We start from the raw sequence: 23,396 nt of genomic DNA on the forward strand, positions 1-23,396 counted from the left end.
CCAAGAAGAAGGTGGGGTGAGAAAAGGCAGAAAACACTTAAAATCAACATTACCTATATGTACTACACATCTCAAATAGAAATGAATACCAGTTACATGGAAAACAATTACCTTTAATTAAGTAAAGGGAGTAGAAGGAGCTCAGTACCCAAGATATCTGACCTGAACCCAGATCTGCCACTGACTCACACTTTATTAAGGGCATTAACTCTGAGCACCTCAGTGTCCCTCCCCTTTTTGAAACGGAAATATTAATTATGGTCCCTGAATAGCCCTTTTGAGACACTGCAGAAATAATTTATGTGAAAAAAGATTGTTATACAGGAAAGTTATATTCTCCATGCAAAAGCATGCAACTAAGAATATACTACATTATCATCAAATCAAATTAATAATTGGGTATCTTAAGAGTCAAAAATGGCTCTCCAACCCAAAATGTCTCCCTATAGCCTATAAAGGCAAGCCCAAATGCCTCAGCTAAAAATTCATGTCCTTTATGAACTGACCCAATCCCATCTATCTAAAACATCTTGTATCAATCCAAATTCATCTACTCCTCCCAAACGTAGTATTTTCCCTCCCTGGACATGCTGTCCCCATACTTCTGCCAGCAATCCAACTCCTATACTTTGTTTAAAGGTGACCCCAAAGTCCACTGGCCTAATAAAACCTGCTTATCCCTGGGGGGAAGGATAAATTAGGAGGTTGGAATAAACATATACACACTAGTATATATAAAATAGATAACCAACCAGGACCTACTGTAGCACAGGGAACTATACTCAATATTCTGTAATAACCTATAAGGGAAGAGAATCTGAAAAAGAATATATATACATACATATATATGTATAACTGAATCACTGTGCTGTACACTGGAAACTAACACGATATTGTAAATTGATTATAATGCAATTTTTTTTTAATGGTTAAAAAAACAAAACAAAAACTGCTTATCCCTAACCAAAAATGTTCTTTCCTTTTTCTTAATTTCTAGTGCTTACTAAGCACTATAAAACATGGCATTTAATTTTAAACCATAGTTTCCTAATCTCTAATTATGTATTGCTTTTTAAATCTTATTTCTTCACCTACAGAAAGGAAGAGGCTTAGAGATGCATAGTATGACTTCTACCCTGTTGTAATGTACCACACTGTTGGGAAGACAGAAAGTAGAGCTTGTTGCTTTCTCGATGATGCTGTATTACAGACAGTTTACCAACTTGAGGGGATGGAAATCTAAACCACATTCCATTTTGGCAACATCAGCAAGAATCTATGGTTTTACTTGCCCCATCTGGAGTTAAGTTCGAAGAAGGCAGAAGTGTAGGTTTGACAATTCTATACCTAAGTTGTTGGGCTTTTTGTTTTTCTGTGGGTTTCGGTTTTTTGCTTTTTTCTTTTTTTTTTTAGTTTTTATTATTATGGGAACTTTCAAATATACACAAAAGTAGAAAAAAACTGCATAGTGAACCTCCTGTACCCATCAGCCATCTACAACAATCATAAACACATAGCCATTTGTACCTGTACTCCTGACCACTTCTTCCTCTCCCCAGCAGATCCCAGATACCATATTAGGTCATCTACATTACATCAGTATGTATTTCTAAAAAAAGCTAAGTACTTTTTCTTTTGAATATGACCACAATATTATTACTCTATCTAAAAAGATAATAATAATTCCTTAACATCAAATATCTAGTCAATGTTCAAATCTCCTTATTGTCATATAATAATTTTTTTATCAATTGGTTTGTTCAAGTCAGGATCTCAGATTACTTCAGGAGGAAAAATGGTTTCTTTTCTCCTGCTCTATGGCCTTCCACTCCTGCAATTTCATATCCTACCTCTCTTAATTTTTAGGTGTATGCAGAAGAGCATTTCCTTTTCCCAGTACCCACTACTCTCCTTCTTAATCAAGAAAACATCTCTTCTCAGTCCCGATACTGAAGTCTACCATTACCTCAGAGCTCTTACCACATTCAGAAAAACATTTAATCCAATGACACAGCCTCCTTCCTTCACAGTTAAGCTGCCCATTTCATTTACTACTCCAAAGAGTTTTGAACTCTAACATCATATAAATATAAATAATGTAGCCCCATTAAACGATTATTTTTCCATTTCTATGAATCTCTCTGAGGAGCTCAATTTTAAGTTCTTACTTTGTCAGCTTCCCATTTTAAGTGAGTTACTCTTAACAATTCATGAACTAAGGCACAGTAGGTAGGGCATTTAAGCCCAAAAGATTACAGGTACAACGCTGAGAGATCAACATTGGGTTGGCTCTCTTCCTTAGCCATGAAATTCATCCCTCACTAGTCACAAAGGGAACCAGGTAAGAAGCTATGTAATAATCAGCTCAAAAAAAAAAACCCTTCATTAGAAAATAATATAAATGCAGACAGTGAATCAGTGGGGTTATTTTCATTCACTGTGACCATAGATTAATAGAAGCAGATAGCAAATGTTAGGAAAACAACTAGGAGAAAAGAGAAAAAGAAAACATAATCTTCACAACTACTTCTAAACCCTAAGAGCTAGTAACTTGGACATTCAGCAGGGCAGGATGAATCAAAACCCTTTTATTACCCACTTGCTTGGACTCAGCATTGTGGAGGACAAAAAACAACATGGCAGTCTCTGTCTTTAAGGAACTTACACTCTGGTGAAATGAGACTAAGGTATATCAATAAGCACTAAGTTGTGTAAAGTGGATTTAAAGCAGCGGAGCTCATGGAAGGGATGGGTCAGCAAAGGCTAAAGAAGTCAAAGAGAATTATGCGACGGTCAGAAGAGCTGAACCTTGAAGGCAGGACATAACAGGAATCAGTAACACTAGGACAGACTGTAAGCACGTGAGGGTGGAGACCATGTCTCTTTCACCATTCCAGGCTAATACCTGGCACAGAGCCTAGAACACCGCCGACCCTCAAATATTTGTGGATGAATAGAAGGACAAATAGAAGGAAGGACGAAAGGTAGAGGGAAAAAAAGAAAAGAAAGAAGGGGGGGAAGAAAAGAACAGGCATTCCAGATAAGAGGGTTTTTAAAAATTATTTTTTACTGGAGTATAGTTGAAAGAGTTTTTTTTTTTAAATGAAAGATTAAACATGGCAATTTCATGAGGTAGTAAGGAAACACAGAATGGTGAGAAATTAGGTAAAATAGGTAAAATGAACCCAGCCTATCCATAGTTTTAAAAGGCAGCCAAAGAGATATAAAACTGCTCCCATATTAAGTACTAAAATGAATATGTCCAGAAAGCACATTGTTATGTTTCCACTTTTCAAGAATACTAACAAAAAGTATAAATGGCCATTTTTCCTAAAATGGTCATTCATCTTTGTAATATTATTGGGCATAACCTAGAAACTGTGCTAACATTTCCCCAGAGGTGAACTAATACCATTTGCTGGTAAAGATGAGTAATTCTTTTCCTGAATACTTTTACTATCTGGAAATGTGACTGGGTTATCACTAAGGTCAGTCTCTTTGGTGGCTGTTTAATCAAAAGCCTGAGACTCACCACAATTAAAGCAAGAGACGGCTGAGTGCAACCTAGCATAAAAGCCAGTGACTAATGCTGAATCACAGCTTCCAAGCGGTTATTTTACCATAATGTCAACCTCCCATATTAACACCCCCTACAGTGGTCCTTGGAAGTACATCAAAAGTATTATCCAATAGTATTCTCCAATATTTTGTAGGATAATGCTAAAGAATTGAGGGCAGTGAAATCTAGTAGGGTCTTCAGCCTATAAGCCAAAACTTGTTAAGTCAAGGAAATTCTTACCTCCTCAGACTACACTATGGCAGGAGTATTCATGATTATGGCATATACTCAGTGAATACGAATTCCCCAGACATTTACCCCCCAGAAATGTTCCAGGTCCTGGCTACCACCAGCTACCGTCTTCAGTGGCAGCTATATAATCACTATATAGAAGGACTTGAGGAACAGCAATCTAATGAGGGAAGGGGACCGTGGAGAATTCATCATAAAGCTATATATGCATGGTAAGTGTATTACTTTCATTTAAATTCTATGCATATTCAGAGTGAGTTTGGCCTGCTGTGAGCATCTCCAGTCATTTTCCTTAGCATTCCTTCTACTCTTCCAGCCCAAATCATGAGAAAAAGGCAAGTTGTCTGCTTATAGATTAACACTGTTATAATTACAGTGATAGAATTCTGGTTATTTATAATTTCACTGTTCCATTTGGGTGCCTAACACCTGGTAAGATGGAAAGAACAAGAGTCCTGGAGTCATACTGACCTACTTATAAAATCTCAGCTCTACCACTTAAAAGATTTGTGACCTTGAACAAGTTACCAAACTGAACCTCAGTTTCCTCTATGGAAACTAGGTATAACAACAGTTTCTTTGCAAAGCTGTTGAGAGGTTAAGCATGAAATTGTATGAAGTAACCAGAACACAGTAGGCACTTAGCATATGGTAATTATGATGGGAGGCTGGTGACCGGGCCTATACTCAGGTTTCCAAATAGTATTAACTATATAATGAAAGCCTTTATCAGCCTCATTCTCTCTAGTCCAGTTGTGAGGTGATTTACCTACCCTTGCATAATCTCATCTGCTGTCTAGAGGAAAAAGGCTCCCTCCCACTAATCAGTCTTGAGGCCAAAAGTGACTCTGACATTACAGCCATCTCCTTGCCATGCTATCATCTCCTCCCTGACTCTGGAGCCTCTAGAAAATCCTGTGTTTTCTCTATTGCCTATTTGTTTCATGGCCTTAGGCTACATGCACTCCCTTAACAGATTTTGAATGCACAGTTTTGCCCCCAATCTATTCTAGGAAACTCTGAAAGTATCCAGTTTCTCAAGAACGACCATGTTTTGGTTTGCCCTACTACTATACTCCAAGAGGGCAGTCAACCCATCATGTTCTGCCAACGCCTAAAAACCTTTTCGTCTCTGTCACAGGCTGATTGCCAGCTCTTCTCTCCCCTGGTAAGCGGGATCCTGATTTCTAGAATGACAGGTACATCCCTCTCTCTCACAAGCTTGCCTCACTCAGGTTTATTTCATCTTATTCTCCCACCAGCACTTCCCTACATCCCCACAACAGTATTTCTAGTTTGGGAAAAGTGGAAAGATACTCAAATCAGAGTTAAAAGACCTTGGTTCTTCTACCTCGACCTCTGTTACTCAAATTTATTCTTCTTTGTAAAATGCTGTGCTTACCTCTTTGTAAAATGCTGTGCTTACCTTGCAAGATCGCAGTAAGGCTCAAATAAGACATTTGTGAATATGTTATAGAGATCCAAGATATTGTTATAACTATAACAAGTTTCTGTTATGACTTAACATTTACTTTTTTTATTTTTATTTTTTGACTGCATCGGGTCTTAGCTGTGGCGCACGGGATCTTCGTTGAGGCATGAGGGATTTTTCGCTGCAGCGCGCGGGCTTCTCTCTAGTTGTGGCGTATGGGTCTTCTCTCTCTAGTTGTGGCATGCGGGCTCTCTCATTGAGGCATGCAAGCTCAGTAGTTGTGGTGCATGGGCTTAGCTGCCCCACGGCATGTGGGATCTTAGTTCCCCAACCAGGGATCGAACTCGCGTCCCCTGCATTGGAAAGCAGATTCTTTACCACTGGACCACCAAGGAAGTCCCAACATTTACATTTTTTTTTTAAACATCTTTATTGGAGTATAATTGCTTTACTATGTTGTGTTAGTTTCTGCTGTATAACAAAGTGAATCAGCTATATGCATACGTATATCCCCATACCCCCTCCCTCTTGCATCTCCCTCCCACCCTCCCTATCCCACCCCTCTAGGTGGTCACAAAGCACCGAGCTGGTCTCCCTATGCTACTCCCTCTGCTATGCGGCTGCTTCCCACTAGCTATCTATTTTACATTTGGTAGTGTATACATGTCAACGTTACTCTCTCACTTCGTCCCAGTTTACCCTTCCCCCTCCCGGTGTCCTTAAGTCCATTCTCTACGTCTGCGTCTTTATTCCTGTCCTGCCCCTAGGTTCATCAGAAGCACTTTTTTTTTAGATTCCATATATATGTGTTAGCACACGGTATTTGTTTATCTCTTTCTGACTTACTTCACTCTGTATGACAGACTCTAGGTCCATCTACCTCATTACAAATAACTCAATTTCATTTCTTTTTATGGCTGAGTAATATTCCATTGTATATATGTGCCACATCTTCTTTATCCATTCATCTGTCGATGGACACTTATGCTGCTTCCATGTCCTAGCTATTGTAAATAGTGCTGCAATGAACATTGTGGTACATGTCTCTTTTTGAATTATGGTTTTCTCAGGGTATATGTCCAGTAGTGGGACTGCTGGGTCATATGGTAGTTCTATTTTTAGTTTTTTAAGGAACCTCCATACTGTTCTCCATAGTGGCTGTATCAATTTACATTCTCACCAACAGTGCAAGAGGGTTCCCTTTTCTCCACACCCTCTCCAGCATTTATTGTTTCTAGATTTTTTTGATGATGGCCATTCTGACCGGTGTGAGGTGATACCTCCTTATAGTTTTGATTTGCATTTCTCTAATGATTAGTGATGTTGAGCATCTTTTCATGTGTTTGTTGGCAATCTGTATACCTTCTTTGGAGAAATGTCTATTTAGGTCTTCTGCCCATTTTTGGATTGGGCTGTTCGTTTTTTTGATATTGAGCTGCATGAGCTGCTTGTATATTTTGGAGATTAATCCTTTGTCAGTTGCTTCGTTTGCAAATATTTTCTCCCATTCTGAGGGTTGCCTTTCATCTTTTTTTATGGTTTCCTTTGCTGTGCAAAAGCTTTTAAGTCTCATTAGGTCCCATTTGTTTATTTTTGTTTTTATTTCCATTTCTCTAGGAGGTGGGTCAAATAGGATCTTGTTGTGATTTATGTCAGAGTGTTCTGCCTATGTTTTCCTCTAAGAGTTTTATAGTGTCTGGCCTTACATTTAGGTCTTTAATCCATTTTGAGTTATTTTTGTGTATGGTGTTAGGAAGTGTTCTAATTTCATTCTTTTACATGTAGCTGTCCAGTTTTCCCAGCACCACTTATTGAAGAGGCTGTCTTTTCTCCACTGTATACTCTTGCCTCCTTTATCAAAGATAAGGTGACCATATGTGCGTGGGTTTATCTCTGGGCTTTCTATCCTGTTCCATTGATCTGTATTTCTGTTTTTGTGCCACTGTCTTGATTATTGTAGCTTTCCAACATTTACTTTTGAATATAAAACCCTAACATTTTTTAACTCCTCTAGCATTATTTATATTAGGAAAGGATCAGAAATAACTCAAATAGTCATCTACTAGGGGATTAACTAAAAAAATATATGATACATCTTTTCATGGGAATACTGTATAGCATTTTTTTTAATTAGAAAGCTCCTTATATAGCTACATGTAATAATCCTTAAGATATAATAGTGAAAAAAGATGCAGATCAGTGAGTATAATTTACTACAATTTGTTTTAAAGGAGGGGGTACAGTGAATAGATACACACATTTACTTATAAACACATAAAATATCACAGGATATATGACACTGATAATACTGACTATATAGGAAGGGGATCTGGATCGCCATGGGGTATGTGCAGACAGAAAACTTTTCTCTGTATTTCACTCTTTTGTAGCTGTTAAATTTTTGAAACCCTAGCCCCTAGATGGGGTAGGAAAATCATCTCTTCATACAACTATAAACCTGAGAAATAATATGGACCATTAATGAGGATGACAGCATATCTGACAATTCATTTCCTGGGCCAGCGTCAACATCAAAATTACCACCACCTAAAACAAACTATGTTCCCTTCCATGATCTCATTCCATCAAGTGACCAGAGTTAATTTATTCCTTCTAGTCAAACTTCCTGACTTGCTAATTATGTATCCATGTGCTATGCATTTCCACACTCAACGCTATTTATAAACTCTTAAAACTATTGTCTTAAGGGATCTACTGCAAGTCTTAGAAAGGCCCTCTGAACCATAACATTTTCCACCTTCAGGCCTGGTCAAGGATCATTCCAATGCTAACTTTTCTGAATCAAAGACTGAGTTCTTCCTCTTAATTACTCAAGGCTCACCACAGGATCCAAGCAAATCACTAATTTGAGTATCTATGGTTAGATGAATCTACTGCAGACCATCCCCCTACTCAGAGAAGAGTAGATTATGTTAATTTCCTCTAATCTGGCAGAAAAACACCCCTTCCAAACCTTGCAAAATAACTCTTCCAGGGCGATAAAAAAAATGTATGGAGGCAACATCCTCCCAAATCTAAATTGTAAACAACATTGCCTTAAACATGACTTTAGTCATGCTGGAATGACATCACAGGGGCTAAAACACTGCTCAAAACAGCAGCAAGTGCTACCTCCATTCTTGCTGTCCTATGACAAGCAGGGTATTTTTGGACCTAGCCTATGAAGCAGCACTCTGTTGATTATGAGCTCCATCCTCTGAATTCCTTTCACATTCAACCCTGGTTTTCACTTTTCTGGCACAGCACTCCAAAACCTCAATGTAATACATAATGAAATGCTGGGTTACTTTAGCACAAAACGGTCAAGCCTCCAAAAGCTTTCTAATTAGGAAATCTCTTCAGTGAAAGCATATAGAAATGTGCTGACTCCTTTTCCCTTCTCTCTTTTTCCAACAGCTATTTGCTTTCTCCGGAGCAAATCTTCAGTCAAACACAAAAACCAACCACCTAGCAAAGCTCAAATACAGACAGGTGTTTTGCAAGCACAATTACATCTCAGGAGTAACTGATCAACATGAGATAACATCTATTAACAAGGTGCTTATTGGTGTGTTGGGACAGTTAACTGCCTAAAAATCTCTCAGTTAAGACTAGCATTGAGAAAAATGAGGAATACAACTAAAAGAAAAAGTAAGCCCACTTTCCACCAACAGAAAACTCGCAAAAGAAAGAATCACGTTAAGTCAACTAGTCCTGCCACACAAAAACACTTTATTCCAGGGTTATTTTCAGTGATACTTAATTCCATGGTGCAGACTAAGGACCGTAAACAAACCTTTTTGAGTATTTTTCTATTTTAATTCTACTAAAGTCCATGGTTAGGTTTATTAAGAAAAAGTCTGAGGGAGTATGACAAAACCATTGGTTTTTTTTTTTTTTTTAACAAAATGGGTACTCATCTGAAAATATACATGTAAATTAGCAGTTATTTAGAATTAAGAGTTTCGTTGAAGCACTCTAGAATTATGTTCCAACTGAAAAGAAAGCAAGGATCTTATCACAATAGGTATGCCCTGTTCCATTAGCTCTGTTCCCCAAACATCAAGTTTCTCTGCTTTAAACTTCTTTAATACTCACAAGACCCTAAAGTTGGTTCCTGCATGAGACAGACATGACAGAAAATCCCAAGAGAATGCTAATTTCAGACTGTAAGAATTTCTAATGTTTCACAGAGAAAAGAAGGCTAAAGAAAAAGAAGTGATTATTTAGCAATGTTACCTGGGCTTTGCCCAAGTCATATCCGAATCGATTTACTGCGCACCACAGGAGGTAAACAAGTCAAGCACAGGTGAAAAATCAAGGTCACTAAACTGAATTCTGTATAGCACTTTTAAGTAGTATCTGTTTCACCATGGGCTTTGATTTCAGCTGGGTGCCAGCGCAATTTCTTGATGCCTTTTCTGCCACCTACCCTCTCTCTCTGTATTCTGCATTAAAAGATTGTGAGGAAAATGTTATGTTTTCTAGAGATAGCCAAGATTATAAAATGAGAGGTTTTTTTTTTTTTAAAAGACACAGGATGTCAAGCCAAAACGAGGTATGTCATATCCTAGAAAAGCTCTTCAACAAGTAACACTCCCAGATCATTTCTACTTTGCAGGCTCTCAGAATGCATTAAATGTTTCATAAGTTAAATGAATGTTTTCTAAGGGAGAGCAAAGAGTTTTACTAAAGGAGATTCCAGTGCTTCCCAAACTGGTATTATATTTAAGAATGTTTGAGGCTGGCCTTCCAAATATACTTTAAGTACTATAAAGCTATAATAATTAAAGTTGTACAGTATCGAAGCAAGTAAAGACAGCACATCAATGGATTAAAAGAATTCAGAAATGTACCCAAGTATCTGGAGATTTTGTAGACAAAGTAGCTTTTTAAATCAAGAGGGAAAAGATGGATTATTTAATAATATTGTGTTGGGACAGACAACAAACTAGACATCTGGGGGAAAAGATAGATTCACTCACTCAATAAATGGAGGGCCTATTACCGGCAAGCACTGTGCTAGATACTAAAAATAACAACAAGGGAAAAACTGCACAATCCATTGCCCTCAAGGAGCTTCCAGTCAAAGGGAAGAAGAAAGCCATTAATAACGACAAAAATGAATGTAAACCTACAACTCCAATAAATTCCAAAACTGATTCCCTTCTCACCTGGTTTAAACCAAAATGCATTCCACGTGAAACAAAGATCTAATTTTAAAAACAAAACCATAAAAATACTTGAAGAAAACATGGGTAAATATTTTTATAAGATTAGGATGAGGAAGAAAACTGAGAAACCTTAAAGTAAAAAACAAAAAAAATCTGACTACATGAAAATGTTTACATTTCATAGTAAAAAAAAAAAAAAATACACACACACATACACTGTCGAGACAAACACAGAAACATATCTATAATATTTTAATAGGTAACTAATTTCCCTAATATTCAAAAAGCTATGCACATTAATGAGAAAAAGCCAAAAAGCCCAAAAGAAAAATAGACAGGACACAGATAATTCCAAGAAAAAATACGAATAGCCAATAGACAAATTAAATGATAGTCAAATTCACTAATAAATAACTACAAACTAAGATGACATTTTCTTACCTGTCAGACTGACTCCCTAAAAAGATGGTTGGTTGCCAATGTTTAAAGAGAGCAGAGGAGCACTGTCATACACTCTCAGCTGAGTGAATTAGCTTGGCCTTTCTTGGAGGGCAATTTAGCAACATTTATAAAATTTTAAGCACTCATACTTTGACTCAGGCATTCCACCTCTAGTGAATTATTCTATTAAATTACTGAGAAAATGAAGAACTTCGTTTCTAACATTGTATATATCATAATGGAAAAGAACACATAACTTTTGGGAGGTTTACTCTAGGTTGGACCTAATAAAACACTTGTATTTTTTTTTTTCTTTTTTAGTTGTGGCTCGCAGGCTCTAGAGCACAGGCTCAGTAGTTGTGGCGCGAGGGCTTAGTTGTTCTGTGGCATGTGGGATCTTCCAGGACCAGGGATCAAACCCTGGTGTCCCTTGTATTGGCAGGCAGACTCTTAACCACTGCACCACCAAAGAAGCCCTTTTTTTTTTTTTAATTTATCTCTTTATTTATTTATTTGGCTGCAGAAGATCTTCGTTGCGGCACGCGGGATCTTTAGTTGTGGCATGAGGGAATCTTATAGTTGCGGCATGAAGGAATCTTTTAGTTGTGGCATGCAGGATCTAGTTCCCTGACCAGGGATTGAACCCGGGCCCCCTGCATTGGGAGCGTGGAGTCTTAACCACTGGACCACCAGCGAAGTCCCCAAAACACTTGTATTTTAAAAAATTAAATTGAATCTGAGATTTATGAGTCTTTTGAATAATAAACAGTGCAAAAGCAAATAGAAAACTAGTACAAGCATACAAATATAAATGTGCAGAAACTGTTAAGTGACATATAATTTGAAATAAAAAAATAAAAGCCGGAAACAACCCTAAACCTATCAATAGGGCACTACTTAAATAAATTATAGTATATCCATAAAATGGAATACTCTGCAGCATTAAAAAGATTGAGACTAGAGCAAAATGTATTGATGTGATAGAATGTGGAGATATATTATTAAAATAAAAAATGAGTAGCAAAACCACTATATATAAAATAAACAACAAAAACCTGTATAGCACAGGGAACTATATTCAATACCTTGTAATAACCTATAATGGAAAAGAAGATATACATATATACTACTGAATCACTTTGTTATACACCTGAAACTAACACAACATTGTAAATCAACTATACTCCAATTTAAAAAACAAAAAACCAAATAGCGAAGAAAACATTGGCAGTACATTCTTTGACATTGATCTTAGTAATATTTTTTGAATATGTCTCTTCAGGCAAGGAAGCAAAAATAAATAAATAAATGAGACTACATCAAACTAAAAAGCTTTTGCATAGTGAAGGAAACCATCAACAAAATGAAAACGCCACCTACTGAATTGGGAGAAGATATTTGCAAATGATATACCCAATAAGGGGTTAATATCCAAAATATACAAAGAACTCATACAACTCAACATAAAGAAAACAAACAACTCAATTAAAAAATGGGCAGAGGATCTGAATAGACATTTTTCCAAAGAAGACATACAGATGGCCAACAGTCACATGAAAAGATGCTCAACATCACTTATTATCAGGGAAATGAAAATCAAAACCACAGTGAGATATCACTTCACGCCTGTCAGAATGGCAGGTCAAAAAGATACGAATAACAAGTGTTGGCAAGGATGTGGAGAAAAGGGAACCTTCGTGCACTGTTGATGGGAATGTAAATTGGTGCAGCCACTATGGAGAACAGTATGGAGATGCCTCAAAAAATTAAAAAGAGAGCTACCACATGATCCAGCAATTCCATTCCTGGGTATTTATCCAAAGAAAACAAAGCCACTAATTAGAAAAGATATAGGCACCCCTGTGTTCACTGCAGCATTATTTACAATAGCCAAGATATGGAAGCAACCTAAGTGCCCATCAACAGATGACTGGATAAAGACGTGGCATATATATATATATATATATATATATATATATATATATATATATATATATATATATACACACACACACACAATGGAATATTATTACTCAGCCATAGAAAAGAATGAAATTCTGCCATTTATGACAACATGGATGGACCTAGAGGGCATTATGCCAAGTGAAATAAGTCAGACGGAGAAAGACAAATACTGTATGATTTCACTTACATGTGGAATCTTAAAAAATAAAACAAATGAATAAACATAACAAAATAGAAACAGAGTCATAGATACAGAGAACAAACAGGTGGTTGCCAGAGAGGAGGGTGGGTAGCGCAAGAAGAGAAACAGGTGAGGGAGATTAAGAGGTACAAACTTCCTGTTGCAAAATAAATGAGTCGCGAGTATGAAATGCACAGTGAGGGGAATACTGTCCATAATTACGTAATATCTTTGTACGGTGACAGATCGTAACTAGACTTATCATGGTGATCATTTTGAAATGTATAGAAACAATGAACCACTATGTTGTGTAACAAGAACTAACACAGTACTGTAGGTCAATTGTACTTCAAAAACAAACAAACAAACAAACAAACTCACAGAAAAAGAGATCAGATTTGTGGTTACCAGAGAGGGGTAGGGGGAGAAGGAACTGGATGAAGGGAGTCAAAGCTACAAATTTCCAGTTATAAGACAAATAAGTACTACTGATGTAATGGTACATGATAAATATAATTAACAGTGCTATTATGTTATATGTTAAAGTTAACAGCATATCCTAAGAGAAAGGATTTCACAAGGAAAAGGAACTTTCACTTTTGATGTTATTTATTTTGTAGAGTCTGATTATTTTATAAGACACATGTACCAGATAGATACATAGATAGATGTTTTTAAAGAGACTTTGCGGCTATAAAATGTCCTGGAAAAGGGAGATCTATCCCAAAGTGAGAGAAAGGTACAAAATGAGTACAGAGGAAAATATTTCAATAGAACATATAATTTCAGAGTTAGAATAACTTTACAAATAAGGAAACTAGAGCATCAAAATTTAAAACCTTTGTGCTGCAAACAAAACCATCACAAAAGTGAAAAGACAACCTACAAAATAGGAGAAAATATTTGTATGTCATATATCTGATAAAGGACTTATATCCAGAATATATAAAGAATTCTTACAACTCAACAATAAAAAGACAACCCAACTAAAAAAATGGGCAAAGAATCTAAATAGACACTTCTCCAAAGATCTACAAATGGTCCCTTAGCACAGAAAAGATACTCAACACCATGAGTCATAAGAGAAACGCAAATCAAAACCACAATGAGCTACCACTTCACGTTCACTTGGATGGCTAAATCAAAAAGAAAGAAAATAAGTTTTGGTAAGCATGTGGAAAAACTGGTACCCTCATACATTACTGGTGGGAATGGAAAATGGTGCAGCCATTTTGGAAAACAGTTTGGCAATTCCTCAAAAAGTTAAATATGGAATGTTTATGATGCAGAAATTCCACTTCTAGGTATATGCCCAAGAAAAATTGAAACATATGTCCACACAAAACTTTGTACACGAGGGGCATTCCCTGGCAGTCCAGTGGTTAAGACTCCACGTTTCCAACGCACAGGGCACGGGTTCCGTCCCTGGTCAGGGAACTGAGATCCTACGTGCTGCTCAGTGCGGCCAAATAAATAAATAAAAGAACGTAATCTAAAAAAAAAAATTTGTACACGAATGTTCATAACAGCATTGTTCATAATAGCCAAAAGTGGGACTAATGCAAATATCCACTATTTCATGAATGAATATACAAAATGCAGTATATCCATACAATGGAATATTATTCAGCCATAAAAAGGAAGGAAATTCTGACATATGCTACAACATAGATGAACCTTGAAGACATTATGCTAAGTGAAAGAATCCAGACACAAAAGGCAATATGTTGTATGATTCCATTTATATGAAATGTCCAGAATGGGCAAATCTATAGAGACTGATTAGTGATTGATTAGGGCTGCAGGAGGCAGGTTGAGGAAATGGACAGTCACTGCTAATGGGTCACTTCTTTCAAGAGGAATAAAAACATTCTAAAATGGATTGTGGGGGACTTCCCTGGTGGCGCAGTGGTTAAGAATCCGCCTGCCAATGCAGGGGACACAGGTTCGAGCCCTGGTCTGGGAAGATCCCACATGCCGCAGAGCAACTAAGCCCGTGCGCCACAACTACTGAGCCTGCGCTCTAGAGCCCGCGAGCCACAACTACTGAGCCCGCATGCCACAACTACTGAAGCCCACGTGCCTAGAGCCTGTGCTCCGTGACAATAGAAGCCACCGCAATGAGAATCCTGCGCACCGCAACGAAGAGTAGCCCCTGCTCGCCGCAACTAGAGAAAGCCCGCGCACAGCAATGAAGACCCAACGCAGCCAAAAATAAATAAATTTTTAAAATAAATAAATAAAAATAAAATAAAATAAAATGGATTGTGGGGACTCCCCTGGTGGTCCAGTGGTTGCGAATCACCTTCCAATGCAGGGTACACGGGTTGGATTTCTGGTCAAGGAACTAAGATCCCACATGCTTCAGGGCAACTAACCCCGAGCACCGCAACTACCGAGCCCACGTGCTCTGGAGCCCGAGCGCCACAACAAGAGAGATGCCCGCATGCTGCAACTAAGACCCATCGAGCCAAATAAATAAATACTTTTTAAAATAAAAAATAAAATGGATTGTGGTGGGGAATTCCCTGGCGGTCCAGTGGTTAGGACTCTGTGCTTTCACTGCTGGGGCCCGGGTTCAATCCCCGGTCAGGGAACTAAGATCCCGCAAAACGTGCAGCGCAACCAAAAAAGGAAAAAAAAAAAGGATTGTGGTGATGGTTGCACAACTCTGTGAATATACTAAAAACACTGAATTGGGTGAATTGTACAGTATGGGAATTATATCTCAATACAGCTGTTGAAAAATATACATTAAAAAGAAACTGGAAGGGACTTCCCTGGTGGCGCAGTGGTTAAGAATCCGCCTGCCAATGCAGGGGACACCGGTTCAAGCCCTGGTCTGGGAAGATCCCACATGCCGCGGACCACCTAAGCCCCTGCACCACAACTACTGAGCCTGCACTCTAGAGCCCGTGCTCCTGTACAAGAGAAGCCCCCGCACTGAGAAGCCCGCACACCGCAACGAAGAGTAGCCCCCGCTCGCCACAACTAGAGAAAGCCCGCGTGCAGCAACGAAGACCCAGTGCAGCCAAAAAATAAATTAATTATTATTATTTTTTTTTTTTTAAAAAAGAAAGAAACTGGAAGCCCTATGGGGTTAAGTGACCTGCCCAAAGAGAGCTGCCAGGCTAGTAAAAACTGAGACGTGAAACACGTGCCCTGACTCCCACAGCAATGCTCAGTGCATCACTTAGACTGCCTCGAGCTGCTCTGATGGGCCAAAAAGGTTCCCCAAAGACTGGAAAAGCAGAAAACACTGCTACTAGCGTAAGGAAAGGAAGAGAAATTTAGGTAACACAACTGAAATGTTGTTTTCAAATTTTAATGTGACTCCAAAATTGATTCTTGGCCTAAAAGTCTAAACACCATTGATAGAAGAGGTTGTGACTTAGTAAAACAGTACCCCTTTTACTAAGAGCTCAATCAGAGCAGGGCACGGGATGCAGCTGCTGGCTGAAAAGGAAGAAGGAAAATGAGATGAGAAGAGGCAGCAGGCTGAAATCACCGGCCACTCTTCTGCATATGTCAGAGGCCAATGGCTAACAATGCTTCAAACAAGTCTTATTCTTGAGGACTGTGAAATCCTGTACTGAGATCCGAAAGTATCATCTCAAAACTGAATTACCTCCCAGAATTACTATACACATATAAGATATTTAGGAATAAAAAATGAACATGGTATCTCTGCAGCTAGCTGACTTGGACACAAAGATCACTGCTGGAATACAACTGCCCCATTTGACTAGAATAACAATATCACTGTTGATGCAGAAATGGAAAGTAAGCCAAGAACATACAATCACTAAAAACATTATTTTGAGGGTTTAAAAAAATGAGCTACCAAAAAACCTCATCTATTGTCAGAACACTGCTTATGCAACACTAGAACATTTTGACAGAAGGAAAGGACAACAGCAGGCAGGAAGCAGAAAGAAAGAAGTAAGAAATCCTGCAGGTGCCCAGCTAATCCTAAAAAGAAACACACAGCTCTACTCCTGCCTTCCACAATAACAACAATCCTGTTCCTTGTGGTATACGAACCAAGATTTCTTTTGCCAGGAACAGAAAACAACTTACTACATGAAAATGTCAACTTGTTCCATGGAACGCTACACTGGCAGTGAACAGATATAAACCTTTCAAACTACAAAGTTTTGGCTGTTTCCTCAACCAAATTTTTAACATCACTGGCCTATTGTCAAATTCAGTCCAGTTCATGCAAACTCTAACACAAGTGGACAAAAATACTACTCTGAAGTATACACTATAAATAAGAAACTCTATAAAATATCTTGTACTCAAATTTCTAATAATTTGGCTTACTTATAATTATAAAATTAATGTAGAAGTTCTCTTAACCCACCACCTCTCAACCAACCTGCCGAAACAACTGATGCTTCCCCTTTCCTCTGTAAAACAACTGGGGCCCCAGCATGCAAGCTGGCCCCAATTAATAGCCACTCCCTCTACTCCTGGATATTTCTGCTCCCATCCATTAAGTTGCATGCTTACCAAGAATTAAATGGTTTTCCCTAAACCTATTTATACCAGTTGTTCTTGTTATTATAGTAATGCATTTTAATTATCTATGTAAACGGATGAGAAACCCGGGAGAAAAGAAAGACATGTTTCTTTGAAAACTAAGTTGAAAGCTTAAAATGACTTGGTACAGTCAAATTAGATGTGGATGAGACAAGTGTAAAAGACTAGGGGGAGAGAATCAAGAACTCGAGAGATTCTGTACTCATATTGCTTCACAAATGCCTTCAAATTCCTACTCTGCTTTAAAAAAGCAAAACAAAACTGGAAATCATAGATGATGAACTATGGGTAGGTTTAACACAAACATGATGAAGAACTTCAATCAGGACATCAATATACAGAGAAAGGTCTACATCTAAGATTAGTGAATGTGTTTCTTAGACAGATTGCAAAGAAAAAGAAAAGGAGGGTAAATCTATAGAGTAAAACAAACAATTTTTTTAATACAAAACTTAAGGGACATCAATCAATTATAATGTATGGACTTTATTTAGACCCTGATTCAAACAAACAAGTGGTTAAAAAAAGAAAAAAATATATATATATGTATACACATATATATACATATACATATATATGACAATCAGAGAAACTTTAACACTAATTTGATACTTAATGACATTAGAGAATTATTGTTAATTGTTTTAGGTAGGATAATGGTACTGTGGTTATGTTTTTTGAGAAACAATCCTGGCCTATTTAGAGATACATGCCAAAATATTCACAGATGAAATAAGATTCTGGGAATTGCTTCAAAATAAACTAGGGAGAAAAGAGAAGCTGGAAGTGATATGGGTGAAAGATGGGCCGTGAGGTAATAACTGCTTACGCTGGGTGATAGGTCGATGGGGGTTCATTATATCATTCTTTTTAATTTTGCTTATGTTTGAAATATTCCATAATAAACACTTTTTGAAAAAGATTAGTGGATTAATGCATATTCACATTTTAAATTAAAATAAAATGTTAAAAGTATATATGCATCATTATTTCTGATTTCCCTGCTTCATTCATTTCTTTCCCCTAATTAACTAAGCAAATCATAACCCAAACTTACTGTATAAAAGGTCTTCTATTGGAGATAAAAGAAAAGAGCATATTGTCAGATGCCTAAAATACAGCAGTGGTAACCCCCAAACATTCTAAGAACAATATTCCACATGACCCAATTACCCTTGAAAACCTCGTAAATAACGCATAAAGTACAGTGCGTAAAGTAAATACAAACATAATAGGACTGGTGTATCACCATATTTATTCACATAATTATTTCCTTTAAAATTTCCTCACCATCTTTTTACCATTAAAAAAAGAGAGGAGTAATTTACAACCTTCATCAATCTCTGAAATTCTCACTCAGGTTTACCGAAGGATAGTTATTTAAAAATCAAAGATTCAGGTAATCAGAGTCTTTCTCATTAACCTTTCTTCTCTCCTTCAGCAATTTCTCCAATTTAAGTTTATGTCTCTTTGTGAAAGACTAGGAGAGAATGATGATTCATAAAAAACAACTGAAAAGGTTAGAGTCACACGTAACTCTTTTCATTCCTCGTCCAGGTTTGGTTCAGGGAGGGAAGGATTAGGCAGCTGCTCCAGCCCTCTTTTAATGTGTCCCATACCTACTGCCCTAGGTTTAGAGGTGCAGCAGGGACTTAAAAGCCCTACACTCCCAAATAAGGAGGGCAGAAGCGGAGACAAAATAAAAAAAGAAGATTTCATTCACTTCTGGGAGGCTAAACCCTGGCACAACCTTTCTGGAAAGCAATGTGCCAATATATGAATCAGGTATCTTAAAAACATGTATACCCTCTGACCCAATAATTTCACATCCAACAATCTATCCTGAGAAAAAATCAGAAATGCTTCAAAGATTCATGCACAAAAATGGTCATCACAGAAAATTTCTAACAGTGAAAAACTGGGAAGAACCTTAAATTATGAAAAAGGTTAAAAAAATAATGGCAGTCATACAACAGCAAAGTACACATCCATTAAAATTGATGTTTACAAATAGTTTCAAATGATGAGAAAATGCTTATAATGATAAGGGGGGAAGAAATAAAATAGTATATCAATATGATCTCAATTATATATTTTACAATATTAATAACTGTTGCCTCTGGGGGGCAGGATTATGGGTGATTTTTTTCCTTCTGCTTCTTTATAATTTTCTGAGTTTTCCCAATTATAATCAGAAAAAAATAGGGCAAGGTGGTAGAAGTGAGCCAGTAATAATAAGCAACTGGGTTGAAGTAAGAGAATTTATGCTCAAGACCTCTTGTATTCCTCCTCTATCAGGTCCCGGCTGCGAGCATTCAACTGCTCCTTTAACTTAACCCTTTGCCCACCCTGACAAGAATAACACTTATCCTCCTGTCTTCTAGTATCAGCAGCCGCAACTTTTTGCCTACAGATGACAGAAAAAATACTATTTGAATGAATCCATTTAAGGTAAGGACCAAGAAAAGTAACCTATTGAAATTAAGGACCAGTGACAGAAAAACAGTAGTTATTTTAATCAGATCACTTAGTATAAAGAAAAGAACAAGTCGTAACTCCAACAAAGAGTGTGAAGTTATTTCAGGAAGTGCCAGCAGCCCAAGACAGCATAGTGGGTCTGCAAAGAAGAGGCTCCTAGGCAGAAGAGGGAAAACAAGGCACTGGCTGACTATACTGACTGTACCCATGAGACCTTCTCAAGGAAGTAACCCACTGGGAGCCTGTATGTGTAAGAACCTTCTCCTTAAAATAAGGGGCTTGAATTTAAATTGCAGGATTTACTTTAAATTATACTGAACTTCTTAATAATGAAAGTTTGAGATATGCCAAAAGTAACTTGCCCAGAAAGGCTGTGAAATCTCCTTACCTAGAGATTTGTGAGAAAAAGGTAGAACATTATTTTTCTTTAACATCTTAACTGGAGATAGAAAATTTCAATAATAAAATTCTAAGATGCATTAAGAGTATTAAAAACAAACTCAGCTCCCATTTTTTTTTTAATCCTTACATTCACTCACTAAATGAGTATTTACAGGCATCGTAGTAGGCACTGGGAATACAACAGCAAACAATAGCTTAAAATCCCTGCCCGCATGGAGCTGACATTAAATTATCACCCTGTGCCTCCTAACAAGCTTTAAAAGTTAGGTATTTTCTTCTTTTTCTTTTTAAGTAAAATGATTTTTAGAAATTTCAAGCATGTAAAAACACTGCCAGAAAACAAACAGCACCTAGCATTTGGACTGATCCAGAGACGCCCTTAATAAATACTGGGGAAACAAGACTAAAAAACTGTGTCTGAGGCACTGGGGTGGCAGGCAGACAATTTCACTATATACGAGTTTGCACTTTTTGAATTTTGTGCCATATATCATTCATTCCTAGTTTTTGATAAACAATTTTTCAAAAGCTTATTGGCTGGCTGGATGGAATGAATGAATGAAAAATTTCTTCTCCAAAAAATTCAGTCTCAAGATATGTGGTTAGTTAACCTAAAATTTCACATTCAATTCTTCTGGAGGGAGCAAAGAGAAGTAAAGCCTACTGCTGGTAAGCATGGGCTGGAGCTGAAACTAGGCAGAAATTTGAGGATTTCTCAGAAATTCCTAATCAATACCTAAATATAGGTAAAAGTACCCAAATGAGTGAGCCCAGCCTACACAGGGGAGCTTAAACAGGCGATGGGTTTGCATCTCCTTCCTTTTCAGTTTCTGGGAAATGAGACTGAGTATTTACAATCTGATTCCTAACTCTCTGACAAGCTAAATTCTGAGAAGAAATACTTATCAGTGTGGCCAGAGACTCCTGGTCTACAGTGGATCACACACCTCCTGAACAGAAATATGTTCTAACATAACTTCGCCACAGCTCATCCAACAGTTTTGTCCTTAGCTGATGGAATTTTACTCTGAACAGATCCAAAAGAAACCCTCTCAAGCAAATTCATCCACGACTGTTGAGGGCTTCTCAGAGACATTGCCAAGGCCATTATACACATTCCCATGGACAAAAGTCCATGAGAATGTATATAATTTTCATCCTCTGGATGTTATCAGTCATCCACAACACAGCATGACTACACTATTATGCCAGAAGGGACCAAGCTACTATTATAAAGGAGGTCGGGACTCACCTGATGGGTGAGGTCATTCACCTGGGGAACAGGCCAAGCTCTTAGATCAGAAACTAGAACCACATAAGAGGAGCCCTAGATAAATGGTTCTCTTGGCCCTCACCTGCATCATCAAGGTATGTATCTTGGTGACCAGTTCTCTTAATGAGTTATAAGATGGCACCATCCCGTGGAAACTGGTAGTGTTCTGGTAAATAAGGAGTCCATCTAAGAAATGTACCTTCAAAGACAGACCAGACCAACCCAACAGAGCAAAAGTATAATTACTCATGTTCCCTGAGTGTGAGCTAGATATAGTGGCAAAAGCAAACTATGTAAGGTAGACTGTGTTTACGGTCATTGCTTTTTCTGTGTTTCTTTCTCTTTTTACTTCCTTAGCATTTTGAAAGGCTTTTTTGACACCTCAGTCATGTCAAGGGAGCATCAAGGGGCATTTGAGTAGGAGACTGAAAGGCAAAGCAGTGTACCCATGGAGGACTGCAGGTAAGTGACAAGGGTGATAGAGTGAAACAATGCCATAGGACAGGTTAAATACAGTGTTGGTATATCCTCTACTTGGAAAATTTTCCTCTCATCATGACTTCTCATCTTTGGAGTTTGTTTTAATAGAGAGGATAAATAATCTTAGACTTTAATTAGTAGGTGTATCTTGTTTCTCTAATGAAAGAGTAAGTATTCAGAGGGCAAGGGCAATGTTTTCTATGATTGGAGGAGTCAGGGTAGAGTTAACTAGGAGTAGGGATACCTGGATTCTATTTCTACCTCCCCCACTAACTAGCTATAGGATTCTGGGCAAATGGGGGGTGGGAGAGATACAGAAGAGAGCTGTGAGTCTAGCAGATAATTGGTCTAAACTACTTTGATGGCTCCTAAAAGCCTGAGATTCTAAATTCCGTTAAGTCCATCTTTCTAGACTCTAGAAAAGAAAGAGTTGGAATAGAACATCTCTAAGATCTTTTTTTAATACATTAATTAACTCATTCATTCATTCATTCATTCATTCTGTGTTGGGTCTTTGTTGCTGTCCACTGGCTTTCTCTAGTTGCGGCAAGTGGGGGCTTCTCTTTGTTGCGGAGCACAGGCTCTAGGCACGCAGGCTTCAGTAGTTGTGGCACGTGGGCTCAGTAGCTGTGGCACGTGGGCTCTAGAGCACAGGCTCAGTAGTCGTGGCGCACGGGCTTAGCTGCTCCGTGGCACGTGGGATCTTCCTGAACCAGGGATTGAACCCGTGTCCCCTGCATTGGCAGGCAGATTCTTAACCACTGTGCCACCAGGGAAGTTCCCCAACATGAGTTTTTAAAAACATAAATCAGATAATGTCAGTGCTCTGCTTTGACATCTTCTGAGGTCAGTCCCCTGTTTCATACCCAATTCCATAAAATGGCCTATAAGACCCACATGATCTGGCCCCTGTCTAACTTTCTGATCTCATTCCTTACCATCCTTTCTCTTGTTCACTAAGCTCTAGGCACCCTGACCTTGGGTCTAATCTTTGGACAAACCAAGTTCATTTCTACCCCAAGGCCACTGCACGTGCCATTCCTTCTGCACTGAATATTCCATTTTCTGAATCTTCCCAAGCTGGCTCTTTCTCATCATTCAGTTGTCAGCTCAAATATCACCACCCTGGAAAGGCCTTCCAGCACCCTGCCCCAGACACTCTCTAGCCCATTTATTTTCTTCATAGTATTTGTCACTATATAAAGTTATTTGTT

The 23,396-nt window shown here is 37.9% G+C and overlaps 1 protein-coding gene across 9 annotated transcripts in view; it reads right to left on the bottom strand.

Moving 5' to 3' along the window:
* SIK3 (SIK family kinase 3) overlaps positions 1–23,396 on the bottom strand; it is a 247,155-nt gene that overhangs the window by 218,099 nt on the left and 5,660 nt on the right. The window lies entirely within an intron of this gene.

This window comes from Balaenoptera borealis, assembly GCF_965194805.1.
Source record: "Balaenoptera borealis genome assembly, chromosome: 11".
In the NCBI taxonomy this organism is placed as follows: Eukaryota; Metazoa; Chordata; class Mammalia; order Artiodactyla; family Balaenopteridae; genus Balaenoptera; species Balaenoptera borealis.